This window comes from Melanotaenia boesemani, chromosome 8 (assembly GCF_017639745.1).
Source record: "Melanotaenia boesemani isolate fMelBoe1 chromosome 8, fMelBoe1.pri, whole genome shotgun sequence".
NCBI classification, from domain to species: domain Eukaryota; kingdom Metazoa; phylum Chordata; class Actinopteri; order Atheriniformes; family Melanotaeniidae; genus Melanotaenia; species Melanotaenia boesemani.
Genome location: NC_055689.1, coordinates 11,028,802 through 11,051,431, shown reverse-complemented (window position 1 = coordinate 11,051,431; position 22,630 = coordinate 11,028,802). Strand labels below are relative to the sequence as shown.

Genomic DNA, 22,630 nt, shown 5'->3' with positions numbered 1-22,630 from the left:
GCTGCAAAGCAACTGCGCACACAAAGAGCCAAAATCACGGGGGTCTATGAAAGGGATGGTTGCGGCACGCTCTCATAACAAAAGACCGAACAGCACATGCTCTCACCTCCCACACACCGAACACGTGTAGCTTCACCACTGTCATGTAGCGCAGCTTCCCTCATAGCAAACCCCTTTTTGGAGCTTTTAAGCGCTAAAGTTTGCGAACATGTCAAGGCTTTCATTCACACTTTGCACATAGAAGCTAAAATTAACCCGTTTTAGCGACTGAAACCCATGCAGTGGTAACAGAGACCAGGCGATGATGCAGCAGCTCGCGCCGAACTATAACAGGTTGTATGCGCGTCTTTAGACACAGAGCCCTCACACGCTGCTGACCCCCGCCTGTTTTATGAGTTGAGGGGCTTAAAAAAAAAAAAAAAAAAAAAAAAAAAAAGGCGGGGATTGAGGAGGAGTTGTTGCCCCGGCAGTGACCGAGGCGGGACCGAAGACCAAGGTGATGCAACTCCCAATAAGCCAATATTGACAGAAAATTATTATAATAACTTATACTTGAACAGCTTCAAGGGAAGAAGACAAGGGCTCGTTCTAAGGTAAGACAACTTTTCTTTAATGAGGGACAGAAGCTGCTGTGTTCTGTTTTAATTCCACCTTTTTCTCTTGCCTTTCTGCTCAGTAGTTAATGAGCGGATGGTTACCAGCCATAACGTGAACCATAACGTGGGATAATCCTCTTAAAGGAGCAGCCCGTGGAGGTTAAAAAAAGCACGCGACCACATTGGCAGGTATTTTTATTAAAAACAAAGGTTTCAGCAGGTTGCTTGCATTGGGTTGTGGATTTAAAAAAAAAAAAGTTATTTATTGATGGCAGCCGTGAAGAACACGTGGCATTGATTGTGGGCTCCCCGTTATGACTCACGTAGTAGTAGAAGCAGTGGTGAGGAGGGGGAGTGATGAAGGGAGGAGCATGGTGGAGTATTTTTCTTTCAGCATTTCCTGCCCTGTCTAACACACTTTCATATCGTTTGCATACATATTTTTTTATTGGATTACTCTACCATTATAACTGCAGGGTTCTGCGATGTAGACTTCTATATAAATTTAGTACAGAAATAAGGGAACTTGTGTTTGGTTGATTATTTTTTCCCCTTTACTAATACAAATTGGTGTTTTATGTGTTGTTCGAAAGCCTGATTAGTCACCTTTAAAACGAGGTATAACTTGTAAATATCATGTATTTGTAGAATGAGCAACACAGCTAAATGTGGGGTAATAACCCCCATAAAGGTACTACAATCCCCTGCAATATTGTCCTGTTTATTTATTTACATGTTTATTTAACAGGGACAAATGCATAAAACATTTCTTCATGAAATCATATAAAGTAGATACCTTGCACACAGATTTCTAGCCAAGGCTAGTTTGCAACCACTGTCCCTGGTTAGACACACACAATAAAAAAAAATGGACAAAACGGCATTAAATTAAAAATACTAGAACCATTAAAAAGCTTACATTAACATCAGTGTTTCCAATAAAATGTAAGATTTCAGAGAAGCACAGGTATAAAGAAGAAATAAAAGAGATAAAATATAACAATAAAAGTTTGAGGTGTGTGTATGAGTGCAGTCATACTAATAAGTATAGTCATACTTATTAGTATGACTGGTATCTGAGTGATGGACATATCAGTATGAGTTCTGATCCCCTATCCCTAGAATCTGGGCCCTAACTCCATCCTTCAGGATGACATCACTTTCCCTCACAGAGCCAGAATCATCACAGTCTACCTCCAGAATTTGGGAGTGGAGACGATGGGATGACTTGCTATGATTCCAGACCTCAACCCAATGGAACACAAGTTGGATCAGCTTGACAAGTAGATGCTGGTTGTTTTGGCTGTGAATAGATCTTCCACACGCTACTGAAGTTCACCAACAAACTCAGAACAAGACTGAATACCAGCAGGAGAAGATTGCAGGGGATTTTAAGTCATATTTGGGGGTCATTTCACAGAAGCTCAGTTCTTAAAAAATGTGCCTTGTTGTAAAGATGGCTGATCAGGCTTTCCAACGATATATAAGACAACACCAGTTGGTGTTACTGAAGGGAGAAATAATCAACCAAACATAAAAAGTGTAATTAATTCTTTTCTGTTCAATATTAGTTTGGTTACATTTTCCTCACACCTGTTTGCATGTTCAAAATCAGAAATACAGAAGTTAATGACGTGTATCAGGTAACACACACAGAAGCGCTGGGATTTGTCAAAGTTGCATTAAAGTTGTGGTGACTGGACAAAATTAGAAGGATATGCAAAATTTACAAGAATTAGCTGAACCGGGACGGCAGTGGCTCAGGCGGTAGAGCTGGCCGTCCAGTGACTGAAAGGTTGGCGGTTCGATTCCCACCCTCCTTTCCTCTTGCCTCCTAATTTGCATTAATATTTGCAATCGCAACATCCTGAAGTCCCAGATTATAACAGTGTTATTGTATGGTATTAGAAGAAGTTGGAATGCTGTTAAGAAGGTTAAAAAAAGCATAATAAAATTATTTAGGTCTATGTTTAGCTGGAAATAGTTACTAACAGAAGGATTGGAAGTTTTTTTATTCAAATTTTTTAATGAAATTGTTATGGTTAGAGATGTTCCGATGTCATTTTTTTCTGTGTAATACCGATTCCGATTGAGATTGAGGTATCTGCCGACACAGAGAACCAATCCGACAACTGTTATTTTATTAAGACTATAAATTCTATTTCATTCTTCAGCTTCATGTGATAGTGACATGGACCTTATTCGACATGAGACTGATCGTTTTTTGCCATTAATAGCGTGTCCAGTGATAATACTTTGGGTTAAATATGAACCACGAACCGCTAGTTTCCGCTAGCAACAGAAAAGCTGATCACGGACAGCTGGTCACGGAACAACAGGAGAGAGGAGAAATAGAAGCAGAGGAGGAGAAGGCATAAAAGTACAGAACTGCTGGAAAAGTTTTTTTTCTTTAAATGAAGGAGTGCGAGTCTTGAACCATCTCACCGGGAAAAGTGTGGGGGATGAGGGAGCGTTAATTCCGTTTAAAAAATTAACGCAGTTAGTTACATAAATTAGTAAGCACTGTTAACGCATTTCTTTTGACAGCCTTAATATTTATCTATATAATTCATGTTTTATGACTGCTCTTTTTATGACTGCTGAAGGAAACCAGGATTCCCTCAGAATTTTTGTAATTATTGAGTAAATAAACTCGGATAAAAGAATTTCTATTCAAAAACTATCTTGAAATTGGATGTACGTTTTCCACAAAGAACAGGGTTTGTTAATCCAGGACAATAAATTCTAAAACATTGTCTGTTATTGCGATGGCTCTGGCTTTCTTCTGCAAATTCCTCATGATTTTTAAAAGCATTTGCCAGTGTTTGTTATTGTTGCAAACACTGCACTTTTCCTTTAAGGTAATAAACTCGTGCTCTTTCAAGTGATGACAACCCAGATGCTTTATAAAGTCGCTGGTGTTAAATTTGGCAGCATTCATGTTGCCTCTGGAAACGTAAGTCCTGCATATTTGGCATGTTGCTGTTTTGCTACTATGACTTTCTAATGAGGAATGATACCAAGTTACTAACATACCGCTAATGCTAAATGTTAGCACACCTGTGACTCGCGTGCAGCTGCTTCTCTGCCCACCAACTCTAAACAACCGCCACGATAGGGAAGTATTTCCGATGCTACTATGGATATTGGCCCAACTCTAATCTCCACTTTGGTCTCATCGCTCCAAAGAAAATTGTTCCAGATGTCTTGAAATCAAGCCATTCAGTCTTTTCCTAATCGTAACATTAAACATGCTAACCAAGGCTTGGAGAGTCTGAAATGTAGCATCTTTGGGGTTTTCGCAGTTTCTACAAGCATTGCATAATACATCTAAAGTTACTGGGATGTCCATTCATGGGAAGACTGCACTAAAATTTAAATATTTAATTTTATCTTCTATCCGTGATATTTAGATTTATTGTAAATACATTTTATTGGAATTACTGTTCCCCAGAAAAAACGGTATTACTCTCTCAGTATTCTGTCACAGCATTTCAGTCAAGTCAAGGTGTAGACTTTGGTCTAAATGGGTGATTGCAAGACCTTAATATTTGTTTTTCAGCCATTGTGCTGTAGATTTGCTGCTGTGTTTGCGATCATTGCCCTTTTGTATTTCTGCTAAGCTTTAGATGTTGGCCTGGTTTTTAGGGAACACTTCTGGTATAGGGCAGAGTTAACTTCTGAGTTCCAATGTCAGTTTCATTCAGTAGCCAACATGGCGATGGTGGACGAGATTATGACAATGCACATTCTCACAAAGAGACTTAAAGAGAAGAGGCGCTTTAAATGTTGGTGATCTGTGCTGTCATTGCGGCTTTTTCTTTCTTCTTTGTTCCTTTAACCGGTTGCACGTGAGGTAAAACTGGGGAACACCGCCCCTGTGGTTTCTTCTTCATCTGGTTACTTCATTGTTTGCTACGTTTGGGGATGCATCCACAAGCTCTCTGAAAGGAAAACTCTATGAAAGAGGTACAGACATATAGGACGTGGCAGATACACAAAAGGCTCTGTCAGTGTGTGTATTTATCTTGGAACATAAATAAGGCATTAATAATTCCAAGGCATCCAGATCGTGTAGCTGCAACTAAAGCTCAAATCATCACCCCTCCACCAACTTGCTTGACAGCTGGTATGAGGTGTTTAAACGGGTATGTTGTGTTTGGGTTTTTGCCAAACGTGGAACTGTGTGCTATGGACAAACAGCTCAGCTTTGGTCTTCTCTGTCCAAACATGGCTCCAGAAGTGTTTTTGTTTGTTCAAATACAAATTTGCAAACCTAAAGCATTAGAAGTGGCCAGATCGACAGGCAGCAACAGTTGCTTTTCTAAGATTATTGCTGTTATTCCTTTTTGGCATTGTACTAAGACACACCTGAATGTTCCAGACCAACAAAAAGCCTAACCAGCTGCTTTTATAGAGATGCTCACATTGGTGATTATCAATAAATCTTGTGCCTTTAAATGGTTGTACCTGGCTGCTATACGTAGCCTCTTAATTCCTTTGGAAGCTGTAAGAGTTTCAATTTTATTTAGTCAAACATTTTGAAGGGTCCCATAGGGTACAGGAGTTTTATGCAGTTAAAAAAGCTGAAACAGTTATTAATTTAATAAAATGGATAATAATGGAATATGTCTGGGAACGTGGAAGCTGGAGACGAGGAAGTGGGACCCAAATGCAGGACTGAAACACTGAACGCAGATGGTGGTGGTACGGAGGTTTACTTAGACAAAAGACACAACTGAAGACTAGACGACACAACTAATACACACATGAGGACTATGGAAGAGATGGGACTAACTGACTAACACGCACAATGAACTGGCAACAGTTAAAGGAAAACCTGGACCATATTTACAGAGGGACAAATTACAAAGCGAGAAGCAGGTGTGACAATGACGGGCAGCAGGGAACAGGAAGTAAAGCAGCCAGAATACACAACTCTACAAAATAAAACAGGAAACAAGACAAAACTCAAAAATGACAAAAGACCAGAAAACTAAATAGACAGCAACAAAAAACAACACAAACCCACAGTTCTTGATGATATTGTTGTTTACCAGTGTGACTGTTTCCCAGGTTTTAAGGAAAACCACCCAAAAAGAACTAAATGGGTCCAGTTTCTCAGTGGTAAGACAAGGTTAGTTTATCTGTATTTCATGTACAAGACAACTCAACGTGCTTTACATAAAACATTAAAGCATTACAGCAAAGTGCAAAAGAAACATCAAGAATAGGAGAATGACAACAAGAGAAGTTAGATGAAAACAAAACATGATCTCAGTAAAAATTTCACTGTGTGGTCATCACACCTTAACCACAGATATCCCCTACTGTTTTATCTTCACATTTTCTGTTTCTGTTCCTCATCTTAAGGGTGAACAGAAACAGGGTTCCTTCTTTTAAACTTATATTGAAACAACATTTTCATGGTGAGTACTGGTTTTGTAAGTGATTTCATTTATGCACATCACCACTTACAATAAATAACCACCACACAAGCAATTCCTTAGTTTCACTATGCTGAAAAGGAACCGCGACTGTTTGCACATTGCCTTGTTCTACTAAAATTCATTGTTACTGACACAGGGAAACTTAGTACTTTAAAATTCTTATGCGTTTACTATGTTTTTGACCAATGAAGGTTGGTATTATTTAACTTGTGCATTGCATTCTGGGAGGATGATACATCAGGGTTGTTCTCTGTACAAGATCAGGAAGTGAAGGCAAATGAGATGCATTTGTGGCTAGATTTTCTTTTCATCTGAAAACCGTAGATCTACTGAAAGGATGCTACACTGAGAAACTTTTGATTTTAGTTTCCTGTCAAAGGGAAACAAAAAACAGCAGCATAAGTCTTCACTGCTTTCTGAGTGATCAGAAGAGGAGAGCCGAATGGGAGAAAGCCTGTGACGGACACAACTTCTTAAGGACCCGCATTTATGTTCTCAACACTTCTCTCCTCCTTTGAGTCAGTTTGTTGACCACAGATGCTAAAGGAAGTAAAGGGTCTGAAAAAAAGTTGTAAATATAAGTTAAAACCAACAGGCCACTCCTCTTGGCACAGCCTCTGAACCATCAGACTGACCCTAGATTATCGGACTGACCTTAGACAAGGAGGAACCTGAAAATCCACTGATTCATGTAGTCCTGCTATCTGGAAGTTTGCAGTTTTCTTCAACTACGACCAATGCAGCAACTCAAACAGATGTCTGTTACCCGATAACTACAGATCATATTTATGCAGGTAAGCAGTTGGAAAAATAAGAGAGAAGTCTGTTTGTCAGTCTGAGGTAAACTCTCACAATGTTTTCATGTGCCATTATGCACATGAAAACATCTGATGACATTGTTAAACATTATCAGCTTGTTTGTGTGATTAACCATGCTCATGATTATATTGTTATACAGTGCTTAAGGCTCTATTCTAATTCTATTCTTTATTAGAAAACATTTGATGCTGGAGCTTGCCTTGAACTGCTGCCGACAGGAAGCTCTTTGCAACAAACGGTGTCTCTGAGTGTGTACTAGCAAGCAGCTGCTAAACAAATGACAGATATTTTGGTTGACTTTGTCATCTTCATCCATCTGATTGTCCACGTCTTTTATATTTTCTTCATTTTTCTCTCAGTTCCACATTGAAAAGAATGAACAGAAAACATTGATACAATATACTGCTCTATAGCACAGAGAGCGCAGCAAACCTCATATTTTATTACCCAGAACATATGCAACATAAACAACAGCGTGAAATTCATGAGTATGAAATTCATTGTTTAGAACTTTCATTAGAGTACTTTTGATATGCCATTTCTACAGCTGAAGCGAATGTGTATCAAACAAGGTCTATTGTTCCTCCTAGTCAGAGTTCCTTTTAAGTTAAAATATTTGAATTACCACCACAATTAAGCAATTAATTAGTTTCCCCATACTTAAGTGAAAATATTTAAGGTCACAAAGTTAAAGGCTGTGGGTCCCAGATGTGTGAACGGGAGGGTCAAATGACATCTTCCCGTTTGTTCCAAAAAGTTGCAAAAACACATAGACCAGAACAGAAATAGATGCCAAGGAGACAATCTAAATGAAAACAAAGGGCTTCACATAGCACATTATAAGCAAGATGAAAAATAAAGTTTGCAGTGTGTATTAAAAATAGAAGCTTAAACAAGTTAAAAGAAATTAAACAGAACAAGATGAAATAGAAATGGACAACAGAAAACACACAGTGGGTTTCCTAAGATTTAAATAGACAGTGGGAAATACATCATCATTATGATCATCATTAAAATGGCTGTCAAAGTACATATGTGAAAAATATTTAGAAAGAAAAAGAAAAGGGAAAACTCTTATAATTAAAAGCGTTGGCAAATAAAAGACTTTTTAGATCCGATTTATTAGAACAAAGGTTTGGAGCAGATTTCAGGTTTTTCTGGTAGCTTGTCCCAGATATTGGGACCAAAACACTGATTCTTCTTGTTTAGTTTTAGCTGTCAGGATGGGAGGCAAACTTGACCCAGATGATCTTAGAAGTCTTAGTGGCGTCAGCATATCAGATATATATTTTAGACCAAAACCATTCAGTGCCTTGTACACCAGCAGCAACATTGTAAAAGAAATTTGTTGATGCACGGGAAGCAAGGGTAATTATCTAAGAACAGAAGTGATATGTTCCCTTTTTTCGGGCCTTTGTGAGGACATATGAAGCAGGATTCTGTTGCTGCTTTGGGGATTTTTTCACATAAACCTGTAAAAACTCCAGTTCATTAGTCAGGCAACCATTTCCCCTTTTCTGTTTTCTTTCACTTTAAGATTCATTTTAGGTTTTTCCTTTAAATAAATCAACTGACATCATGAACATCACATGAAGATCAAATAAAGAACCGATCATCTACAGGATTATCCATTATGTTTATTTACACCAAAACTCCCTATCAGCCTAGTAGGAAAGTGTTCTCTGTGTGTTTACCAGATGTTGCTTTAATGCTGCCTAACTGGTTGGACTCGTGGTAAAAGTGAGGTATGTAAACTGAGACTGAGCATGCATGAATGGCAGCAACCCCAGCCCCCAATCACTCTGACTTTTTACCCTCCTCCCACCGGATCCTTACCTTCATACATTACAGGAGCACCTTTCTTTCATCTGGCCCTGAAGTTTTTCATTTGCTGTCGTGTTGCTGAGCCCTGTGGGGTGCACAGTTATGCATAAAAGTAGCAAGCCAGGGACTCTTACAACCACACAAAGGTTCAGGTCTGATGAGTCACTCAAGCATTAAAAAGTATTAAAATGGAATCAACAGTACTGATGAAAAGTCTTGAACCGCCCTTGGTTTCTTTATATATTGCTTCCAAGGAGCCAAACTGTCTTATGATCTTGAGTAATAGTCCTCTGGACTTCCTGAAGGTCTTTGGAAGTTTTTATTCTCAGTTTTTTCAGAGGAATGTGTTTTTGTGTCTTTGTAAACATTCAGTGCTGAGCTATGCATCATTCAGGCTTATAAAGTTATCTAACTCAAGGCAAAAAACCAGTGTTGCATTTACAAAAAGCAGGCAACTCTGCGCAAAACCTATTTTAAGCTGCATATTTGCTGGAAGCTTGTTGCATCATTGGCCAAAGACAACAGTTTGACAGACGTAGAGTTGTATTTTTGCAGCAACATAGTGAATCCTGGACAATGCTAATAGCTAATAGCATGCTTTTACAAACTCTAGGATGAACTGTTTTTGCCATGTAGGCTGTATGTATATGTATTTCTGTGTTTTTCAGGTAAACAATGCACTTACATTTCCTCTTGTCATGACAATTCCTGAAAAAAAGTAGTACTGCAAGTCTTTTGCACAAGACTGAATGCTAATGTGATACTAATATGATGCTAGTGAATGAATGTCAACATGTTGCACATTAAAAGTGTAAGAAATGTAAACGTTTTACAACTTTTTGAAAAAAAAAAAAAAAAAAAAAAAGACAAATCTGTAAAACCAACGTCTCACACCAAATCATGTTGGCTACAACTTGTAGTGACAAACACATAAAGGATTATAAGAAACTATCCCCTTAGCAGGAACTTTAGTGCCCTTCACCGAATAAACATTTTAGCATTACTGAGCAAGCTGTTTTGGCTGTTTAGTTTCCTTTACCATCATTTCAGTAACAAAAAGCCAGAAAAGTTCTGAAAAAGCTCCAGTTTGCTCAGCACTAACTGTAAACTTTCTATAATGAAATGAAATGATGAAATGAAAAATACTTTATTAATCCCAAAGGGAAATTCAATTAAAAAAATTCAAATAATGAATTAGCAAGTAGCAGTAAAACTCTGACTAATGTTGATCTGTGTCAGCTGGTTTTGTATTTTGGTTGTTTACTTACATTATGACTAATACTATTTAATATTGTTGCTATCATAACTTGTTAAAATCCATTTTGGTTGGTTTGATTTTCAGCAGAAACACAGTAAAAGATCATGGCCAAGGCTAATTGTCTGGGAGGGGATAGACATTACATAGAGCAAAATGTGCACCCACTTCCCTTGACTTATTTATGTAAAAATTATATCTCATAAGTGTTTAACATAAACAGTAATCCTAAGAAGACTGCAGACCAGGTCTAGAAGCCAGGGTTATTAAAAAGGATTTAAGTGTCTAGAAACTTTTTTTTGCCATAAAACTTTGTCGAGTAACTTGCAGCATATTTATTAAAGAATAAAAAGAAAAATATGTTGGTAGAATTTTCCCATGACTCGTATCAGACAGTTTTCACAGCCTGGCTCGCAGATATTTCAGTGTTTTTTTTGTGAAGCATTAGTCCAGACATGTCTGGACGTCTGGAATGCCCAAATACTGTGGCATTAGAGCATTAGAGGCAAAGAGGAGGGGAGGAGCATGAACAGAGCTGAAGAAAAACAAAAGAATAAAGAGAAAAAATATGCAGCGATGTTGCAGAGTTATGCATGGCAGCTTGCTAGTCATTGTGTAGAGAAGATGTAAGAAAAGAAATTGAGTGGTTTCTGCTGCGACCACTAGAGGGCACCAAATAACAGTATGGCAGGTTAGTACATTGAATCTGGAAGCTTCAGTCTATGAGAAGTGCCTCCGTGTCTCACTCAGTGCACTTATCTTTCAGGCTATCAGAAGCTGCTCATCTAGGTGGAAAAACAGCAGTTCTGGCAACCCAACCTGCACGACGACTTTGGACATGTCAGGAGGCAGGTTCTTTTGATACAAGAAAGAAAAAAAGTAAAACCTTGTTGGCTGAATTCAGGTACTGTAAGATGGTCATCAAGGGTCTTTTAACACTTGAGCACCTGTTTTTTTTTTTTCTTTTTTTTTGGTTGATTTAAACACAGGCTAGAACAGTCTGCTGTCCATATTTAAACCCTGCAGTTGTAACTGATTTTATACTTTGGGTATATTTATTTCACTATTACGGTAAAGTCACTGATATCTTACCTAAACTCAACAATGGAGCTAAGTCATGATGAGTTCAGTAAAGCGGAAAAAAAAAAAAAACTTAAAGTGTCTACTCAAAAGTCCAAAACAGACTTTTTACTTTGTGTAGTTTGTGCGCTGATTTGCACACAGTCACATAGAAATGACAAGATTAATGTGTAGTTCTGTCACAACACATTAGTTTCACATGAAAAATTAAAAATGTAATAAGCATAAATCCAGCATATGCACAATGTATATGTGTTATGAAACTATCATTAGGCTTACACTATAATAGAGTCATAAAATAAACAGTGAAAGTCAATAAATTTTTTGTGTGACAGGTCTATTAACTTGCTGTAATTATTTACTAGCCCATAGTAAACACGTGATACATTTAAGGGGAAAAGATGCCTGTCATGTTCGGCTAGAAGCTCCTGGTCCAGGAGCTCTGTAGAAAGTTGTTGGTAAACTGAGGAATAAAAAAAAAAGCTACATTTTGCATTTATTATTAAAGCTGTTAAAAAAATAAATAAATAAAAATCACAAACTTGAGTTAATTTAAATTTCACAAAAGTGATTGTGGTCATAATGTTGTTTTTGTGAAATATGGTCCAGTTTAGAGTCAAAGACTAAAACATGGCATGCTTCGCTTGTACTTAGGCTCAGTTCACACTGCAGTGAAGTGACTCAAATCCAACTTTTTTGCTCATATGTGACCCATATCAGGTCTTTTTATTACAGTCTAACAGCACAAATCCGATTTTTAAAAAAAATCTAACCCAGACCACTCTAACATGTGAAGATAGAAAAACAGGTATTTAACAGTTCTGATCGTACTGTGTGTGGTGTGCTCTGATAATCTCAGCACAGAACAACACACACAACGATTCTGTCCTGCAACCGATGTGAAAAGAGTATAACTGCATGGGTGCTAAACATATTGGAGAGATGGCAAAAATACCAGTTGTACACCACAGCTGTACCATACCTAAAATATGAATAAATGAACGAACAAACAAACAAAACATTGCAGTTTCCCTCTGGGATTAATAAAGTATTTTTCATATCATTCTTTTTATTTAATAACGATCTATAGATCCAGACTTCTGACTGATAAAGTGATTACTGAATAATAATTAATGAACTGAATAAGAATTAAATAATGAGATCTGAATAAAAGAAAGGTGAACAGATTTCTCTTGCATTAAATTTCTACTTTGATGACAGCATTTAAACATAGTAAATACATTTTTTTCTTTTTTTTTTCTTCTTCATTTGAATGTATGTGTGTTACATGGAATCACTTGACATGTATTATTGCACACAGGTGAACTCTAAACTTATTATTGCATATTTGTGGTGTTTTTGTTGCCGTTTCTGTCGTTAACTCTGGGTGAAGGTCTTTGTCCCATTCAAAGATAACAGAGCATGACCCCTGCACGGGCATATTTTGTGCTTGTGTGAGTTTTTGTTGTAGCTAATGGACTGGCGTCAGAGAATGATTGTTTTTCTGCTCTATTTTCATCATCTCTGCACTTTTCGGCTGAGATTTGTAAATCCGTTGTCATGGCAGCCCATGCTGCTGTGTGGTTGGTTTTAAAGCTTGTAGATTTACTGATATAGATAATGAGTTTCTCCTTCTAATGCATCTACTACAGCAGTCAATAACATTTAAATGTCACCATTAAAAAAATATATGATTTGTGCACCTCATATTAAAACCCATTTTTTCTCATTCCCATTTCCTTCGCCGTATTGTGAGTCTTTTTTAATTTTCCAGCTGTCCAAAGTAATGCCTCATTTGCTGACTCTATTCTCCTCAGTGCTGAACAAAGGCCGGAGCATAGTTAGAACTGCTTTGAGTGCTGTAACAGTTTCTTAGTCGTATTTAGCCGTATATGTACACAGTGTGAGAAAAGGTGGTCTATCATGACAAAACAGAGCCCATGGAGTCACAATCATACTGCCGCATATTGACCTCATTGATAAGAGACACAGCTGCTTTGCAAGCCCAACAATATGATGCATTGTGAACATGGCTAACAATAATGGAGGTTGTTTTGTCTTGAGTCCGCTCTGTTGTACATCATGTCAGAAAGGGAACTAAGAGCTCTCACACTGTTACGGTGCAGATGCAGTTTGGAAATACAAAACAGCTCTGTGATTGTGTAACTACAGGAGGTTGGTGTTGCATACGAGTCTTTCTTGCAAGGCTTCACCGTGGTCATTTGCACCAAAAATAGTGTAACTGGATTTAACAATAACAACCTCATTAATTATCTATTGGTTGTATGCTGTCTGACTTACAGTTTTTTGACTCATCAGGTCATTTTGTCAGCAGAAAACGGGGCCATAATGTAGAAAACTTCAGTTATCCTAATGTGTAACTACTACAATGGTACTGAAGTCAAGAGGCCGACCCTAAAATATATTAAGTAAAGTTTGGCTGATGTGGCATGTTTATGACAGCTTTGAGGTAATTCTTGTAGCAGGTAATGTCTGTTTCAGCCAGACATGTTAAAGATATTTAGATCCATGACTTTTAAGGTGAGTTCTGTCACCTCTGTATAAGCTTTACCATTAAAGACAATTGACACAAGACGCTGATTTGGGTCCAGACTGAAGTAGAGGCTAGAGGGTATTTGAGGCAGAAAATCATGATTTTGAATAAGGGGCTCAACATACCTCTGCAGCTTTGCATAGTGCTTCTCAAATGTTTAACTACCTGCTATATATTTCCACTGCCACACAGGGGAAGTGCTAACAATGGGAAACAGCTTGAATTGTACGTGCCTCTTGGTTTCCTGTCGCTGTATTTTACCCGGAAACAAGAAAGAGCTCATTAGCTTTTGTGGAGAAAGTTCATGTTGTAAAAAAAAACAGTACTTAAAGGTATTGATCACAACCAGAGAATGTAATTACAGGGGATGCTTTTGTGATCAAGAGGGTGACATCCTGAACACTTGATCCTGCTTGTTATGAAATTAGTTGCTGTCAGCCAGATTTAGACCTTCTCTGTTCAAGTTCACTTTCTGCCAGTCTGCATTTGGTGTCAGCTCCCTGGGCTCTGCATTGTTAGCTGTTTAGGGGACTGCTTGCCCTTTCCACCTGCATTGAAAATATTTAAATCTGCAGAGGATGAGTCATCCTCAAACGCGAGTACCCCAGCAGGAGTATAAAACGCATACAAGCTAGCGCTGGTAGGGTCATAATTCCTTTCGAAAAACCAACGTAGATTGAGTCAACTCAACTGGACGGGGTTTAGTTCTGATGGAATATTTTACTTCAGTAGTATATGAAACCACTGATGTTTTAGAGTAATGATGCAATTGAGATTTTTGACTCTCGTGAGATCTCGTTTGAATTACCATTGTCCATGATTTCATATGAAGTGTGAATAGGTGTCATCAATCCCCTTGGGTTTGGGCAGAGTGTGAAACAGGCTATCCATGTCGAAGTAGAGAAACCTTCACTTAACTTAGAGGAAGACTGAGACATCACCTCTTCCTCACCCCCCATTAGCAACCTTTCAACTATCCTAAGGAGATTGATGACACATAATCACACATAGCCTGATGAAACCTCAGGTGAGTCATAACTCAACGACAGTTGAAGACTAAAAGTTCAGTAGTTTCCCACACTAGTGAAATCAGTGAATGAGAACGTAAAACCCAGTCCCAGTTGATTTGTTTCAGCCTACACAACTTGGATGAATGTGAACTAGAGCTGATATAGTGAGATGGAGGATTACTGGTCAACTGGAAGATGCAACCAGTGGCCAAAACACTGAAACCTGAAGGCTACATTTCCTCTAGAACAGGTTTGTACCTTGTCCTTGTTTTAAAAACCAGTTTGATGTTCTTTATTTTATTTACACCACAGCACAACATTTCTCACTCTACTTGCTACCTGTATTGTTCACTGCAGAGCACAACCCTAACGCACACACACAAACATGGTCTTACACGATGGTGAGCACACTCTTTAATGTACTTTATGCCCATGGCTTGACTCGTAGCTGAACGAACGGAATCTATGATTATTGCAGACATTTCTGAGCTGTATTGTGACTTAAAATGGATCCAGAATTTTGTCTTGACAGCTGAGTGTAGCCATCAAATGATTTAAATGACTGTTGCACGAGAAAGACGACAGGAATCAGGACGTTTTGTAAAACGGTGGACACAGTAGGTTGCAACCTGGATCAGGCACGCTGTGTAACATGAAAATTAATTGCTGTTTTAAAATCTTTTTCGAGATTTCGATTTAAAATTGACTAATTGTTCAGCCCTAATGAAGATCTTCACAGATTTTCAACAAACATTTTAAAAGATGGTGTAATACATGGTGATTTCCAGAGACTTTAATTTCATTAACAGAATCTAATTTACTTTCAGCTGAGTAAAGCGCTTTTTTTTTCTTTATTCCAGAAAACTGTTAGTGAAAATTCTTTATTTCTTTTCACCCAATTAGGAAACGTTGTTCAGCAGTCAAGTCATCTTTATGTTTAAAAGGGCTTATTTTCATTCAGTTCTGAATCAGCCAACATAGCAGACAATAAGTAATAATAATGATTTACAGCTTGTAAAAGATAAGTGGGCATTGTGAAGAGGAAAATCATACGATAATTATGGATTTCTGAAATGTTGTATTGAGCTATAAAGAACAGATTCTTTTGCAAGACTCCTCTAACAGTCACCATATTTAGTTCCCCAAAGTGAAGGCTGATGTAAAACGATGGTAAACATGCCTCTATCAAAAATTTTTTGGTGTTGCTTACATCAAATTCGAAATTTGTCTTTATTTAAAGTACAATAAAATTGTAAAGACACTGAAGATCTTTTTTTTTTTTTTTGCTTGTTAAATTAAGGTACAAAAAATTAACAAATCAGATGTAAAATTTATTGAACTTTTAGAAATATCCTGAACTTTTCTTGGTTTCTTTCAGGGCTGAGCTGATTGTAAATACTATTTAAAAAAACATTTTAGTAAAAACTTTGACTATTGTACTGGGACAGGATGTCTTCATGAGCTTCATGAAGTTTCAGAATATAGCCCCAGGTATTAGAGGCCCCACTGCTTATCAGTTTTAAATGCCAAATCTGACATCAGTGACTGAGGAAATTTACTGTATGATAGGGGTTAACTGGTTTGTGCAGATTTACACTTTTATAATTTATGTTTAGGTGCCACCCTAAATTTACGAGTGTATTTTTTTTTTTCATTTCAGCTGCTCTACAGTTTGTGATTGTTGTCTGTGTTGGTTTAATGTAACCAGCAAATTGAAGATGTCAGCTGACCTTCAGGTAAGATGGACAATTAATTGCGTTTAAATTTTCAACGCAAATAACGCATGCGCTGCATAACAAGCCCCATACATCTGTCATTTCTCTGTTATGATGACGGGATGAATGATGGTAAAGATGAGCCAGCTCTATGGATGGATTCCAGAAAAAACTCAACATTAATAGAGCAACCCATGGACATCGCCTCCGTGGAGAATGGGGGCGTTTTAACACACACCCTTTTCTCTGTGAGAGGGTTCCCCACCCGCACTTTTCCAGTGGTTGCCTCCGTCGGTGATCAGCTGATCGGCTTTTCTCTCGTGGCTTTTGCTCTTAACAGTAGATAAGGACTCTGTTTCGATCTACCGAACTCGAGTTTGGTAGATTGTTCCACCACCAGGCCACAACAGAGGAAAAGAGTCTAGCTACTGATTTCGTGCCACGTTATGGTGGGAGCACTAGGTGTCTTTCACTGGCAGAGCACACCTGTCGAGAGGGAGTGTAGCTCTGCATTAAGGAGTTAAGGTAGACAGGAGCTCTTTGGGTTATTGTTTTGTAAGCCAGACGCAGAGCTTTAAATTTGATGCATGCTGCAACTGGAAGCCAGTAAAGAGCGATTAGCGGTGGGGTGACATGAGCTCTTATCCTCAATCATGACACCCTCACTCTTTACCAATGAACCTGCTGATTGTGCAGTCTTCCTGAACAGTGTTAACTGTGTATTCCATAAATTTCACTGTCTACTGCAATGGTTATCAAACTTTTTGACAGGACATGACAGTGAGCGTGTGTGTGATGTGTTACTGTTTGCGGTAACTGCGGAGCTTATGTTGCAATTTTAAACTTATTGTCCAACCGTAGCCAGCACATTTTCAATGGCGAGATTTGTAAAGGAGATTACAAAAGAGGAGAGCCAGATATTTGGCCATGGCATTTAGTGGAGCAGTGGCAGCAACATCTGTACAGAGAAACATGTGGGTACAGAGTCACAGCCAGGAGTGATGGGAGAGTGATGTGAGCGCCTTTACAGATAAGAGTTTATAAACAGTGTTGTGTATGATGTATAGGTCGGATTAATGCGACCTGGCCGTTCAGACTGAAGTTGCATGGCATCGGATTTAGGATCACATATCCAAGTGGCCTGGGTCGCATTTGAAAAACATTGGATCTGTCTTGTTCAGACTGTTATGAAACGATCAGATACAGGTCGCATAGTGGCAAAAAAATCGGATTTGGGTCACTTCAGCCTGCAGTGTGAACCTAGCCTAATTGTTAGTGACCCCCACGTGACAACGTAGTGATTAATAGGGCTGGGTATCGTCACTGATTTCCTGAATTGATTCGATTAAATCCAATTAGATTAGATTTTGATTCATTTACAGCTAATTATGTAACACCATCTATTTTACTTAAATATTAAAGACATTCTCAGATAATTTTTTTTTTTTTAAATAAAACACTGAGTGCATTTACTTGACAATCAAAACCAGTTCTCTGTGAGTAATCAGATCAGTGTTGGGGTAGTCTGAAAGAGTAATTAGTTACTAGTTACTCATTACTTCTGCAAATTGTAATGAAATTACTCGTTACTGCCTTTGAAAAGTAACATCGCTACTTATTTCTTAATTCACCGTGTAGACATGGACAAACATCATAGCCGAATCATCACTGCCTGTCGGCGTCGTGTTCACTGTATATTTTAAACAAAATGGCTTTAAAACCACAAGAACATCCCTGTCTGTGGGAAGAAATGGGCACACTTCTCTCATAATAATTTTTTATAGTATTTTTCTAAACCTGGGCAATTCAGTAGTCGGCAGGGGAAGCATGTCTCCTACAATAAACCCTGCAACTAGCTTGTTAATTTCTGTTTTACCGGCTGCTGCGCTCCAGGAAATGTTGAAAAAAGCTTAGCTTGTTTAGGTGGGTCGGCTGTTGAAGGTCTCCTCCCACTGACCGGTGAGCAGGATCTTTCCCCACAAGTTTGGACTGAAACTGTACAGAACTGAAAATAATGCAAATATCGCCACTGACCAAAAGCCTGTATCTCCGACTCCAGCTTAATTTTTCTTTCTCTTTAGTTGGCGCACAATCAGCTACGTCATGCAAATCGATCTCTATGGCAACGTGCCCAGGCAAGCACACACACAGGCAGCAGCATGCGCGTACAACTTAAAATAGATCAGAACTTTACACACAGGCAAACACGGCTCGAGTAACGCAGAAAAATGCACTACTGTAGTCCAGTAAAGTCATTTCCTTACCAATAGTAACGCACTACTTTACTTCGTTGCCCAAAAAGGTAATATCGTTACTGTAACGTGTATTCTTTAAATTTGACTGCATCAAACTTCAAATTGGTTTATAATTATCTAATCATAATGAAGTTGATGAATCATGTTATTTGTACTTGTGTTAAATTAGACAAGATTTTAGTAAATATTCTAATTATTCTAGAAATGGAGTTTGTGTCAAGCAATTAATCAAGTTATTCAAGGGAAAAAAAGTTAGCTTATACTTGATGAATCGCAGTTAACACTTTCAGAAACTAATAGTAAAACTAATGAAAAAAAAAAGAAAAAGTTAACATCTTGTCTAAATGAGCATTTCAAAAATGTTTCACTGAAGCGAAAGTGTTTTCTGCCACCTTTCTAATCTGGGTTCAGTGTTCTTTTCCCAGTTTGGCCAACATACAGCAGCAGTCAGTGTGCAGTCTGAATGTTTCCCTAACAATTAATCTCTGCTCACAAAAGGGCACTTTGTTATGGTAGCTGCTTTGCTACAGTATGCAAATCCTTTACTACATGCTTTTGAAATTCTTTACATTCGTTTTGCCAGTTTTTTAAATTATGCCCAGAGCATTAAAGGTCAGTGATGTATGAGAATATTGTTTTGGCCATAGGTAATATTTAAAGGTCTGTGTGATGGTTTGATCATAGCCAAGGAGAAAAACAACTCAAAACTGTTGCCTTGCCTTGCCCTCCAACCCCTTCTGCTGGTCACATGTTCTTTTTCTGGTGTCATATTTAAAGATCGAAAAGATGGTTTGATCAAAGTCCATGAGAAAAATGAGTAAAAGAATTGCCTTCTAGTCGGTGGAATTTCTATGATTTCAATGATCCATTTTATGATGTTTTGCGTATTTTCAGTAACAGGCAAATCAGGACTTCAGGCAGGTCCCTCAAACACACAATTTGTCTAGAAAAATAAACTGTTATTAGCCATGCACAGTCAGTCTTTTTGAAATAATCATAGACCTCTCAGGAAAAGATGGCAGCATATCTCCAAAATTCCAGGAAACACCTCTGCATCAGAGTTACTGACAGACACTGATGTACCTTTATACTGACCCCTACACAACACTTCACACCCCCTCATCTCCTCATTCACTCTCTGATTAAGACTGTACTCCACTGCCACTGTATAACTGTCCTACACACACACACACACACACACACTAACACAATAATAATACACTAGTTTAGTAAGCCTAGGTATATACGTTCATATTTATGCTCTGTTTAATGTCCATTCACTCATATTTTTGTATAGCATAACTTATCATGTGTACGTTCCACATTTTCCATCCTTGACCTTTATGCACTAAGACTTCTTCAGACTTTCTCTTTTTAAGGTTAGATTGTAAATAACCAAAGTTTTTCATAATCTTGGATTGAAAAAAGTTATTGTTAGTTTGGCATTGTTTTGAACCTTGATGTATCCTTGTTTGCAAAAACTAAACCTTTGAATTATGCTAATTTTATATGGACACCCTTAACTTTTGAAGATTAATCTGCTGATTGTCGAGTCTTCTTTATGGTGTTAATTGTATATTCTGGAAACTTTTCTGATTAATTTTGACTGTATTCCAGTTTTTGTGAGTATGTTGCTGTCATTGAAATTTATACTATCTGACCATTCCTAATTACAATAAAGTTGGTCGGCAAAAATCCTGCAAATCCTTTTCCACAAATTTTCTTTAACCTTTGGGCTTTTAAATGCATAAATGCGGTTCATTGAATGTAATGTTTTTCTTTCCTCATGGACAGTGATGAAATGTTTTCTAATACATCTGTGAAATTAACACATAATCCTAGGCTGTTCCAACATCAAGGAGGCTAGGTTAAGTTGTTTTTTTTTTTTTTTTATCCCCTCCCCCAATTTCTGGTGGCTTTCTAGGATCTTATTTACTTTCCACAATTTCAGTTTGGAGTCGGAGGTAAACAGTATACACGGGCCCAGCAGCTGTAACAGGTTACTTTGGCCATGGGTTACAGATAAGAACAGCATGTGCTTACACAATAAACACATTCATTTCTGAAGCCCTGCCAATCATCTCTGTCATTGTGTCAGGACAGGAGCAAGCGCTCCTTCTGTACTCTTTTGTTGTCGTCGGAAATGCTTTGAATTTTCCAAAATACCGCAATCATCCTCAGTCAAAATCTTTCTTTTGAAGCCGTGTCACTTTTTGAACCGAACTTGTCAATCTCATTGCTTTGTGAGCAGTGCTGCTATATTATGCAAGCTTTTTCGTCATGAAATGGGCTGCAGAAAGCATCATTTACTTACTTTGTTAATCATTTTATCATCAAACTAAAATTCAAATTCAAAATATGTTTTTCTTTAAATTAAAAAACAATAATGTAATAATAAAGAATATCCATCCATCCATTTTCTTGCTTCTTATCCAGTATCAGGTCCCAGGGGCAACTGCCTAAGCAGGGAAGTCCAGACTCTCCTAATCCTATCCACATTTGCCAGCTGGGAAATGAGATGTAGCCCCTCCATCATGTCCTGGGTCTTCCCAGGGGTTTCCTCTTGGTGTGATCTTCACAGAGTACCTCACCAGGGTAGGTGTCCAGGAGTCATCATGACCAGATGCCTGAGCCACTTCATCTGGCTCCTCTCGATGCGAAGGAACAGGGACTCTACTCTGAGCCCCTCCCAGATGACCAAGCTTCTCACCCTATCTCTAAGGGAGAGCCTGACCACCCTTCAGAGGAAACTCAGTTTGGCCGCTGGTATTTGCAGTCTTGTTCTTTTGGTCACTACCCACAACTCGTCACCACAGGTGACGATAGAAACGTAGATTGACCTGTAAATTGAGAGCTTTGCCTTTCAAATCAGCTCCTTCTTCACCACAACAGACCAATCTGAATCACTGCAGATACCAAACCGATCCGCCTGTCGATCTCCTGCTCTATTCTTCCCCAACCTCTGCTTCCTGTCCTAGAGAGGACATTTTTTCCTGCTGAGGACCATGGTCTCGGATTTCGAGGTGAGGATTCTCATCCCAAACTGCTTCACACTTGGCTGCGAATTGCTCCAGTGAACTTTGGAGATCACAACCCACTGAAGCCAACAAAACAACATCATCTGCAAAAAGCAGAGACCCCATCCAGAGGCCACCAAATTGGATCCACCTCAGCTTCACCTAGACATTCTGTTCATAAAAGTTATTTACAAATTCGTGACAAAGAGCAGCCTTGGTGGAGGCCAACCCTCACTGGAAATTAATCCAACTTACTGCTGGCAATGCGGACCAAGCTCTGGCACCAGTTGTACAGGGTTGGACAGCTTGTACAAGAGGGTCCAGTACTCCATACTTTCGGACCATCCCCCACAGGAGTCACTGGGGGACATGGTCGAACGTCTTCTCTAAGTTCCGTAAATCACATGTAGACTGGTTGCGCAAACTCCCATACCCCCTCCAAGACCCTTAAGAGGGTGTAAAACTGGTCCACTGTTCCACGACCAGGAAGAAACTACACTGCTCCTCCTCAATCCAAGGTTCGACTATTTGACGGACCCTCCTCTCCATGATCCCAGAATAGACTTTACCAGGGAGACTGAGGAGTGTGGTCTCCCTGCAGTTGGAGCAAACCCTCCACCCACCACTCCAATCTGCCAGTCTAGAGGCACTGTCCCCTATGTCCATAATAACAAAATTAACTTAAAATAACAAAATATTAATAATAATAATAATAATAATAATAAATTATGTATAATAAATAGACTGTTTTTGTGTTCTTTGCTAGAAGGCTCAATGTTTAGGCCCAAGAACATCTCTAATTATGACTAACAAACATCATGCTGCCACTCCTCCTAAAGTTGTCCAATAGGCTTGGCTCACTCTTGTGTGTTCATACTTTTGTAAAGTCATCCAGTGGGACAGACCCAGAGCTGTGTGGTTTGATCACACACTTCACTTTTTGTTCCTTAGGGGGGTGAGCCGGCTCCCTCTACTGATGTCCAAGTTGCTATTTTTCTTTGTTTTGTTGTCTTTTTTTTTTCTTCCAGCATCACATTGTGAATGGTGAGTTTCAG

At 38.5% G+C, this 22,630-nt stretch overlaps 1 protein-coding gene across 5 annotated transcripts in view; it reads left to right on the top strand.

Moving 5' to 3' along the window:
* Positions 1 to 433: 433 nt before the first annotated feature.
* slc6a9 (solute carrier family 6 member 9) overlaps positions 434 to 22,630 on the top strand; it is an 88,698-nt gene continuing 66,501 nt past the window's right edge. The window contains exons 1-2 of one of the 5 annotated variants that reach the window (XM_041993022.1): positions 434 to 593; positions 10,711 to 10,848. The gene's annotated coding sequence lies outside the window, so the exon portion shown is untranslated. Of the gene's footprint in view, positions 594 to 6,548; positions 6,841 to 8,697; positions 10,849 to 22,630 lie in introns of those variants that run through there. The other 4 variants (XM_041993024.1, XM_041993023.1, XM_041993025.1 and 1 more) reach the window with 4 other exon arrangements.